Source organism: Solanum tuberosum, unplaced genomic scaffold (assembly GCF_000226075.1).
Source record: "Solanum tuberosum cultivar DM 1-3 516 R44 unplaced genomic scaffold, SolTub_3.0 scf00929, whole genome shotgun sequence".
Taxonomy (NCBI): Eukaryota; Viridiplantae; Streptophyta; class Magnoliopsida; order Solanales; family Solanaceae; genus Solanum; species Solanum tuberosum.
In genome coordinates, this window is record NW_006239907.1 from 9,098 (window position 1) to 18,862 (window position 9,765).

Below are 9,765 nucleotides of genomic sequence, written 5' to 3' on the forward strand. Positions count from 1 at the left end.
GTAAAGACGTAGAGTACTCACTACTCAAACAACCCGTTGGAGGTTTTTGAAAAGTAGAAATAAACGTCCTTTTACTAAATAAATGAAAAAACAATAACGCGTCCTTTTCTTCGCTTCTTTTGCTTTTCTCTTTTTCTTTTGCAACTCCAAATTTCTACTACCAAGTTAAGATTATTCTTTATTGTTAGGGAAAAGGATAAAAAATGCCTCAATTTATTAGAAATAATTTAAAAATGTCCTTCTTCACCTGTTAATTTAAAAATATCCTTAATACATTTTTTAGGTTCAAAGATGTCATTTAGTTAACAGAAATATGACATTGAATTTAACTAAACAAATGGCCAATTTTCATTGGTCCACCTATTTTTTTTATCAAATTAAAAAACCCACCCATCCCAACACCCAAACCCATCTATCTATCTCTCTCTCTCTATATATATATATAAAGGAGGATCTTTAGTTAGCTGATGTAGCATGCCTCAATGATCAGAAAACCTATTTATCTATTTTCTCAAGTTTTTGGAGATTTTTTTCTATTTTCCACATTAATGGCTTTAACTAATTAAAGTTTAAAAACAGAAAGACACCATTTACAATTATAATTGCAGCCCTTAACCGTTTCCTCAAATTAAGCCTATAATAATTATAGACATCGTTTAGAATTCTAAATCCAAAATTAATGTCTTTCAATCGCCTTTGGAAGCTTATATTCGAGTTACCAGATGCCTCCATCGCCTCATCCTCTTTCCGAGCAAAAACGGGGATATCCGTCTCCAGGTATACCTCAAAATTTATCCTATTTTTGTTTTCCTTCTTTATTTGAACGTGAATTATTTAGCATTGGAACAAAAATGATTCGATAATATTATTCTAATTCTAATTGTGACTAGAAAAGACGTCTTACATTTATATTCTCTTTCCTAGAAATATGGAAGGAAGTTTACAATGTTTTGGCAAGATCTTTCTATCGGAAGTTGTCAGTTTTTATGGAATATTTCAGACTGGTGATTGGTATCTGCATTGGAGCTCGGTTATATATGGACTCATACATCGTAAGGCTCCATTGGGACGAAAGTACGATTTTTTCATATCCAAAATTCGAACCAAGATCTCTGATTACAAGAATAGCAACCCCGTCCACCACACCACATCACATCTTTTCCTAATTGCTAATAAGTTTTTGCCAGTGAGTACATGTAAAAAAAATAGGTAAGTATATGTTAAATCAGGCGTATAGTCCTTTTTCCTTTTACAAAATACATAGGAATATTTTAGTATAGGAATTGTAGTTAATTACTAAATTAATATTGTAATGTCAAATTTGGAGCTAATGAAGCCAAAGTTTGTGTCTGATGATAACTTGCTTGATGAAAATTATCAAGTCCGGCACGATATTTTTGAGAAGAAAAAGTTAAATCACGAGGGTGAGCATGCTCAGCTGTCGAAGGATGAAATAAGGATGTTGCTGGAAGAGGTAAAATATCAACAATAGTATCGCAATGCAACAGGAAAGGAGAAAAAGAACGATAAGAAGTTTCAAAAGAATATCATCAACCCTCACAATTTCACAGAACAGTTGAAACAAGAACATAGTATTGATGAGGTAAACGCGAAGTTAGATGGTGAAAATCATAATCCTCAGGGGAAGAAATTTGCTTCAGTTGAGAAAGGGCAAACAATCGGATTGCAAACGGACACTTTCAGCTCTTTTTTAGGTGAATTGAATTTTGTTTGTTGTAAATTAGAAGTTCTTCGGTAGAATTGAGCTTATTGATTGTGTTTGCCATTTTTTTTTACATAGAAATAATCTATCATATGGTTAGTAGCTTTAATTGTAATCTTTGAGAGTAGATCTTCTTCAGGTTTTGGAGTGGGATTCAATATTTGTGTATTAATTCATAGCTAATATGAAATATCCCACAATTGATTATTTCTTTATTTTTGATGTTCGAAGAAGTTTTGGCCCTATAGCCGATTTCAACTTATTGGAAAACTCAATTTAGAAGTTCAACTTTAGAGAGAAGAAGAATTGAAGCTTCATTATCGAACTAGAAAAACTAAGCTACTGCTATTACAATGATGTATTTATATACACATTTCTATGAGCTAACTAACTAACCTCTATGATGTGACTGCATAACTAACTCTGACGCATTCTAACAGAATAATTAGTTAATAACTAATCAGCTATTACAATCTAATTAGGTTAGTTATTAACCAATTCCAATACAACTTAGTTGGGATTGAGACATATTATGATTCTAAGAGAAATTAAAAATATTATATGCAGTACTTTCTTTAAAAAAGAAGAAGTTAACTTATCTTTTTTGTTTCCTCCTTTTTAGGCTTCTCCCCATTTTTATGTAACTAATGTAGGAATTAATTAAGAAAAAATAATAAAATATAAAGAATTAATTCCTCAATTATCCTTATTAATAACTTACAAGTTACAAGTATCATTTTTCCTATTTCCTCACCATAACAATCCCTATTTCACTCACACACACAAACACATTCTCTCTCTCCATATATATATATATAAAAGGTGATGTGACACTTCTCTTTATCAAAGATCTTATTTATTTATTTTCTCATTTTTTGATAAATTTCACTATATTTTAATTTGTTATTATTAGTAAAGAAAAGTTGTCAATTACTACTCTCTCCATTTATATTATTTATTATAAAAGCTAATAGCATTAATTCAATTGGCATTGACATAATAGGAATAGTTGTCTCAAAATTTATTATTCCACTTACTCCTATTCTTTATTTAAATTTAAAGGTCTAAATATTTATCACTCCAACCTTTCATTTCTCCATAAAGTATGAATTTTATATATATATAAAATTAGATATTAAAAAAGTGATTTGACACCTCTCTTTGGCCAAAGATCCTATTTATCTTTTTTCTCTTTTTTTTGTTGTTGTAATTTTCACTATATTTCTATTTACTATTAAAAACAATGTGTCAATTACTACTCCCTTCATTAATTTATATTATTTATTGTTAAAATTTAAATATCTCAAACTTTATTACTCCACTTATTCTTATTCTTTATTGTAAATTTAAAGGCACAAATATTTATCACTCAAATATTTCATTTTCTCCCAAAAGAATAAAAATTATTAAAATAGGGTAGTCTAATGAAATGACAAAAAAAATCATCCATTTTAACTTTCTTAATTATGAGATTTCTCTTTTTATCTTAATTTTCAAATTTTTTTTTAAAAAAAATATTTACATGATTAGTCCATTAAAGAATAAGATAATTACTCACTAAATAAATTTAAAAATAAGAAGTTGTAACTCTCCAAAAAATTCCCAACATTCATTTATATTTATTACATTTCATGATGAACCCACGATTAAAATTAGAAATAAACAAATATTGCACTAGCCAAAAAATATAATTTTAAAAAAAATATTGTTTCCCTATTTTTCCATTTATTTATTGGTTTATAAGAATAAAAGTCACAATTATATCATTTATTGTCCTAACTTTTCATATTCTTTATTGAAAATCAAAACCACATATTGATTTATGAGATCATTGGTATCGACTTTTAACTTCTTCATATTTCTACAGATCTGGATTACAAAATTTATATTTAGTATCTATATAAAATTGATATTTGAGTTCTCTTGTGTATTTATTGTTTTAACGTATTTTTTTTTACAAAATATTAATTAGTTAGTAGATGTGTGAATTGAATATAACTTCTACTTTGTTTCTTGAATTTAGAATTAGACTTTCTAAGTTTCTCATATGAAAATTTTGTATGGATATATAAAAAGTTTAGGCTGTTATTTTTATTAATTGCACAAATTGATATGCACATATTTTGAAGTAATAATTATGAAAAATTTAATTATAAGTAAGAGAAATTACATGAACTCTAAATTTAAATAGTTAAATAAATTTATAAACATAAATAGTATTATATAAAGAAAGTAATTAGTGAAATAGCATAAATAATTTAAAACACTCAAGAATGAGATAGCAATGTATATAAAATTGGCACATAAAAATATGTCTTTCTATTGCTCCAAGAAAAAATTATAATTCTCTTTTTTTTATACTTATTTTATTTTATTTTTATTTTTCATTTTTCTTTTATTGTTATTCCCTATTTACTAAAAATAACAAGTTTTGGAATGATAATAAATATGCAGAATGATAATATGCTAATAAATATGTAGAATGACTAAAAATAACTAAAAATTTGAAAATAACTAAAAATAACGAGTTTTGGAATGATAATAAATATGCAGAATGATAATATGCTAATAAATATGTAGAATGACTAAAAATAACTAAAAATTTGAAAATAACTAAAAATAACGAGTTTTGGAATGATAATAAATATGCAGAATGATAATATGCTAATAAATATGTAGAATGACTAAAAATAACTAAAAATTTGAAAATAACTAAAAATAACGAGTTTTGGAATGATAATAAATATGCAGAATGATAATATGCTAATAAATATGTAGAATGACTAAAAATAACTAAAAATTTGAAAATAACTAAAAATAACGAGTTTTGGAATGATAATAAATATGCAGAATGATAATATGCTAATAAATATGTAGAATGACTAAAAATAACTAAAAATTTGAAAATAACTAAAAATAACGAGTTTTGGAATGATAATAAATATGCAGAATGATTGATAATAAATATGCAGATTGATTTAAATCCTACTCAATACTCCCTCTCTCGTTGTGTCCTATCATGTTTGTCTTGGGTTTTTGGCTATATTTTTCCCTTTTTTTTTTTACATGCTTGTATGAAACATATTTTCCCATAGAATAAGGCTGATCTGTATTAGAGACTTGAGTCACATAATCCTTCATCTAGATGGGTGGATTTGAAGTTCTAAGAGAGTGTTTTGACCTTTCATGAGCAACTGGTACAGTAGGTAAAGGAGCTGCAGGACAAGGTTCATTCAATTTAGCATCATGCTGATCAACATCAGGGAATATGTGTTCCTGAGGAATATGCATAACCTCCTCACTATGCAATTGAATGAACCTCCTCCTCCTGATGTTATAACATCCCGTGTGTGTAACTGAGGAACTTTTCCCATTTGGCAAGTATACTTTTCTATCCATACAACTCAAGTCATTGGTCATAGAGGTTAATCTATTCAGTTTAAAAGTCATGTGACAAGTGGCTCCTGAGTCTACTATCCAATAATCCTTTGTAACATCTGCAAATAGTGCTAGTGTATTAGGACTAGTTTTACCACTTATACCAGCCATGTTGACTCCTGAGGTTGTTGCTTCATCTTTGTCCAGCATGTGCAGTATCCTCTGGTACTGTCCTGGTGTAAAGGTTGGTTGAGCTGCTACGAAAGGACTATGTTGTGACCCCTGATCACCTTCATACTTATAAGTTGGACCAAATGCATCTGGTTTTGGTGATTGATCAGCTCTGACTTGATTTGCCACATTTTGATATGGTCTCTCCACAACTTGCATTTCCTGCATCTGTCCTGTTACACCATGATCAGATCCATGCTCAGCCCTCCCAAGTGGTGGTTTCTTCTTGAATTTCCAATCATGTGGATATCCATTCAGCCTGTAACAGTTGAGTTTCACATGACCCTGTAGTTTGCAATAGTCGCAAATCTGATCCCAATTTTTCTTCTTTGCTTGAGGAAATCTCATATTCCTCTTTACTCTCCCAGCATACAGTGCAGTTGAGTCGAACATCTGAGAATGCTGTCCTCTCCCAGCATATAGTGCAGTAGGCTCTAAAATCTCCTTATTAGAGTGAATCCTTGCTGTAGTCCTTTGGCCTTCATCTGTCATTATCATGGCATATGCCTTACTAACACTAGGCAAGGGATTCATAATCAGAATTTGGCTTCTAGCCTGACCATATACTTCATTCGGTCCCATTAGAAAAGCAAATAACCTCAAATAGGCTAAGTGATATACATAGGTTTTCGACTTGTCACAACTACATGATGGTGGAGGCATGAAGGCATCGAATTCATCCCAAAACAATCTCAATTTTGTAAAATATCCAGAAACAGTCAAATTACCTTGATGCAGTGTGCAAATATCTCTATGCAGTTGATAAATCCTGGATCCATCCACCTTGTCAAATCGATCCTTAAGATCTATCCAAACTTCAGTTGCATCATTTGCATATACAATCCCATTCAGTAACTCTTTCGAGACAGTGTTCATGATCCAAGCAAGTACAAAACAGTTGCATTTCTCCCATTGTTCCTCTAGTTCCATAGTGTAGTCGCTCCTTTTGCATGTTCCCAGAACAAAACCCAATTTACTTTTTGCACGAAGGTTGATTAACATAGATCTACTCCATAGAGAATAATTCTCTGTACCAGTAAGTTGTACTGTGGTCAGTACACATCCAGGAGTATCAGAAGGATGAAGATATAACAGATGATTCCTCTCTTTTTCAACAGTTTTGGGTGTATCAACTTACATTGTTACTCCAGTATTTGCAGTTGCATCAACTTCTCCTGTGTTCATCATGTCCTTTGCTTCCACAAAGGAGCTTCAATGGCGGAAGAAGAAAGAAAACCAGTTGAATCGAATCCCGATTCACTGCTCTGATACCATATTGGAAAACTCAATTTAGAAGTTCAACTTTAGAGAGAAGAAGAATTGAAGCTTCATTATCGAACTGGAAAAACTAAGCTACTGCTATTACAATGATGTATTTATATACACATTTCTATGAGCTAACTAACTAACCTCTATGACGTGACTGCATAACTAACTCTGACGCATTCTAACAGAATAATTAGTTAACTAACTAATCAGCTATTACAATCTAATTAATCAATCTAATCAGGTTAGTTATTAACCAATTCCAATACAACTTAGTTGGGATTGAGACATATTATGATTCTAAGAGAAATTAAAAATATTATATGCAGTACTTTCTTTAAAAAAGAAGAAGTTAACTTATCTTTTTTGTTTCCTCCTTTTTAGGCTTCTCCCCATTTTTATGTAACTAATGTAGGAATTAATTAAGAAAAAATAATAAAATATAAAGAATTAATTCCTCAATTATCCTTATTAATAACTTACAAGTTACAAGTATCATTTTTCCTATTTCCTCACCATAACAATCCCTATTTCACTCACACACACAAACACATTCTCTCTCTCCATATATATATATATAAAAGGTGATGTGACACTTCTCTTTATCAAAGATCTTATTTATTTATTTTCTCATTTTTTGATAAATTTCACTATATTTTAATTTGTTATTATTAGTAAAGAAAAGTTGTCAATTACTACTCTCTCCATTTATATTATTTATTATAAAAGCTAATAGCATTAATTCAATTGGCATTGACATAATAGGAATAGTTGTCTCAAAATTTATTATTCCACTTACTCCTATTCTTTATTTAAATTTAAAGGTCTAAATATTTATCACTCCAACCTTTCATTTCTCCATAAAGTATGAATTTTATATATATATAAAATTAGATATTAAAAAAGTGATTTGACACCTCTCTTTGGCCAAAGATCCTATTTATCTTTTTTCTCTTTTTTTTGTTGTTGTAATTTTCACTATATTTCTATTTACTATTAAAAACAATGTGTCAATTACTACTCCCTTCATTAATTTATATTATTTATTGTTAAAATTTAAATATCTCAAACTTTATTACTCCACTTATTCTTATTCTTTATTGTAAATTTAAAGGCACAAATATTTATCACTCAAATATTTCATTTTCTCCCAAAAGAATAAAAATTATTAAAATAGGGTAGTCTAATGAAATGACAAAAAAAATCATCCATTTTAACTTTCTTAATTATGAGATTTCTCTTTTTATCTTAATTTTCAAATTTTTTTTTAAAAAAAATATTTACATGATTAGTCCATTAAAGAATAAGATAATTACTCACTAAATAAATTTAAAAATAAGAAGTTGTAACTCTCCAAAAAATTCCCAACATTCATTTATATTTATTACATTTCATGATGAACCCACGATTAAAATTAGAAATAAACAAATATTGCACTAGCCAAAAAATATAATTTTAAAAAAAATATTGTTTCCCTATTTTTCCATTTATTTATTGGTTTATAAGAATAAAAGTCACAATTATATCATTTATTGTCCTAACTTTTCATATTCTTTATTGAAAATCAAAACCACATATTGATTTATGAGATCATTGGTATCGACTTTTAACTTCTTCATATTTCTACAGATCTGGATTACAAAATTTATATTTAGTATCTATATAAAATTGATATTTGAGTTCTCTTGTGTATTTATTGTTTTAACGTATTTTTTTTTACAAAATATTAATTAGTTAGTAGATGTGTGAATTGAATATAACTTCTACTTTGTTTCTTGAATTTAGAATTAGACTTTCTAAGTTTCTCATATGAAAATTTTGTATGGATATATAAAAAGTTTAGGCTGTTATTTTTATTAATTGCACAAATTGATATGCACATATTTTGAAGTAATAATTATGAAAAATTTAATTATAAGTAAGAGAAATTACATGAACTCTAAATTTAAATAGTTAAATAAATTTATAAACATAAATAGTATTATATAAAGAAAGTAATTAGTGAAATAGCATAAATAATTTAAAACACTCAAGAATGAGATAGCAATGTATATAAAATTGGCACATAAAAATATGTCTTTCTATTGCTCCAAGAAAAAATTATAATTCTCTTTTTTTTATACTTATTTTATTTTATTTTTATTTTTCATTTTTCTTTTATTGTTATTCCCTATTTACTAAAAATAACAAGTTTTGGAATGATAATAAATATGCAGAATGATAATATGCTAATAAATATGTAGAATGACTAAAAATAACTAAAAATTTGAAAATAACTAAAAATAACGAGTTTTGGAATGATAATAAATATGCAGAATGATTGATAATAAATATGCAGATTGATTTAAATCCTACTCAATACTCCCTCTCTCGTTGTGTCCTATCATGTTTGTCTTGGGTTTTTGGCTATATTTTTCCCTTTTTTTTTTTTAATACTACCCCGTTCATATCTTTCTCTTAACCTGTGTTCCTGATAACTTCTTCTTTAACCCCATCCCGGAAATGGCACACAATGTCCTACTAATCATGGCGGACTTCTTAATGCCTGTAAAACATCCTAGGAATTTACAGGTTAATCCATCGTTGTTATCAGGAAATTAAGAGCTTAACCATATACTAAGGGTAGTTCAAGACATAATAACATTTTTATAATACAAACATAATTTACATAGAAGATTATTTTTTGGGAAAAATACAGGAAAACATAGGAGACTTACATGATTTGGACGGAGAGAGGTTTCCCTTTCGGGAACCCCGACTGACCCTTACAAGCTAAAATGCACACTTTTATACAAACTTAATATTAAGAGAGAGAGAGTGTGTGTGTGTTTTTTTTATATTGAAATTTCTTAATTTCTTTTATATCAACAATTTGGTTAACTAGTAGAAAATAAAAGGAGGAATGAAGAATCTGTAACACCCCGACTTTTCAAAACGTCTAAATTAACTCGTATCTTCGTGGAAAGACAAGGAGGGTGAGTAATAAATTAAAAATGATGTGGTATGTCATATTTTAAGTGTTCAAGGGCTGTATCTCAAGTTTTAAAGTTAAGTAAGTGGCAAAATAAAAGTTGGCAAAAGTTATCGTAAGTTCCTTTTTAAAGATTTCTCTAAAATTTGTGTCAAATGTCTTGGATGTTTTCTCCCAATAAATAAAGAGTTAGAAG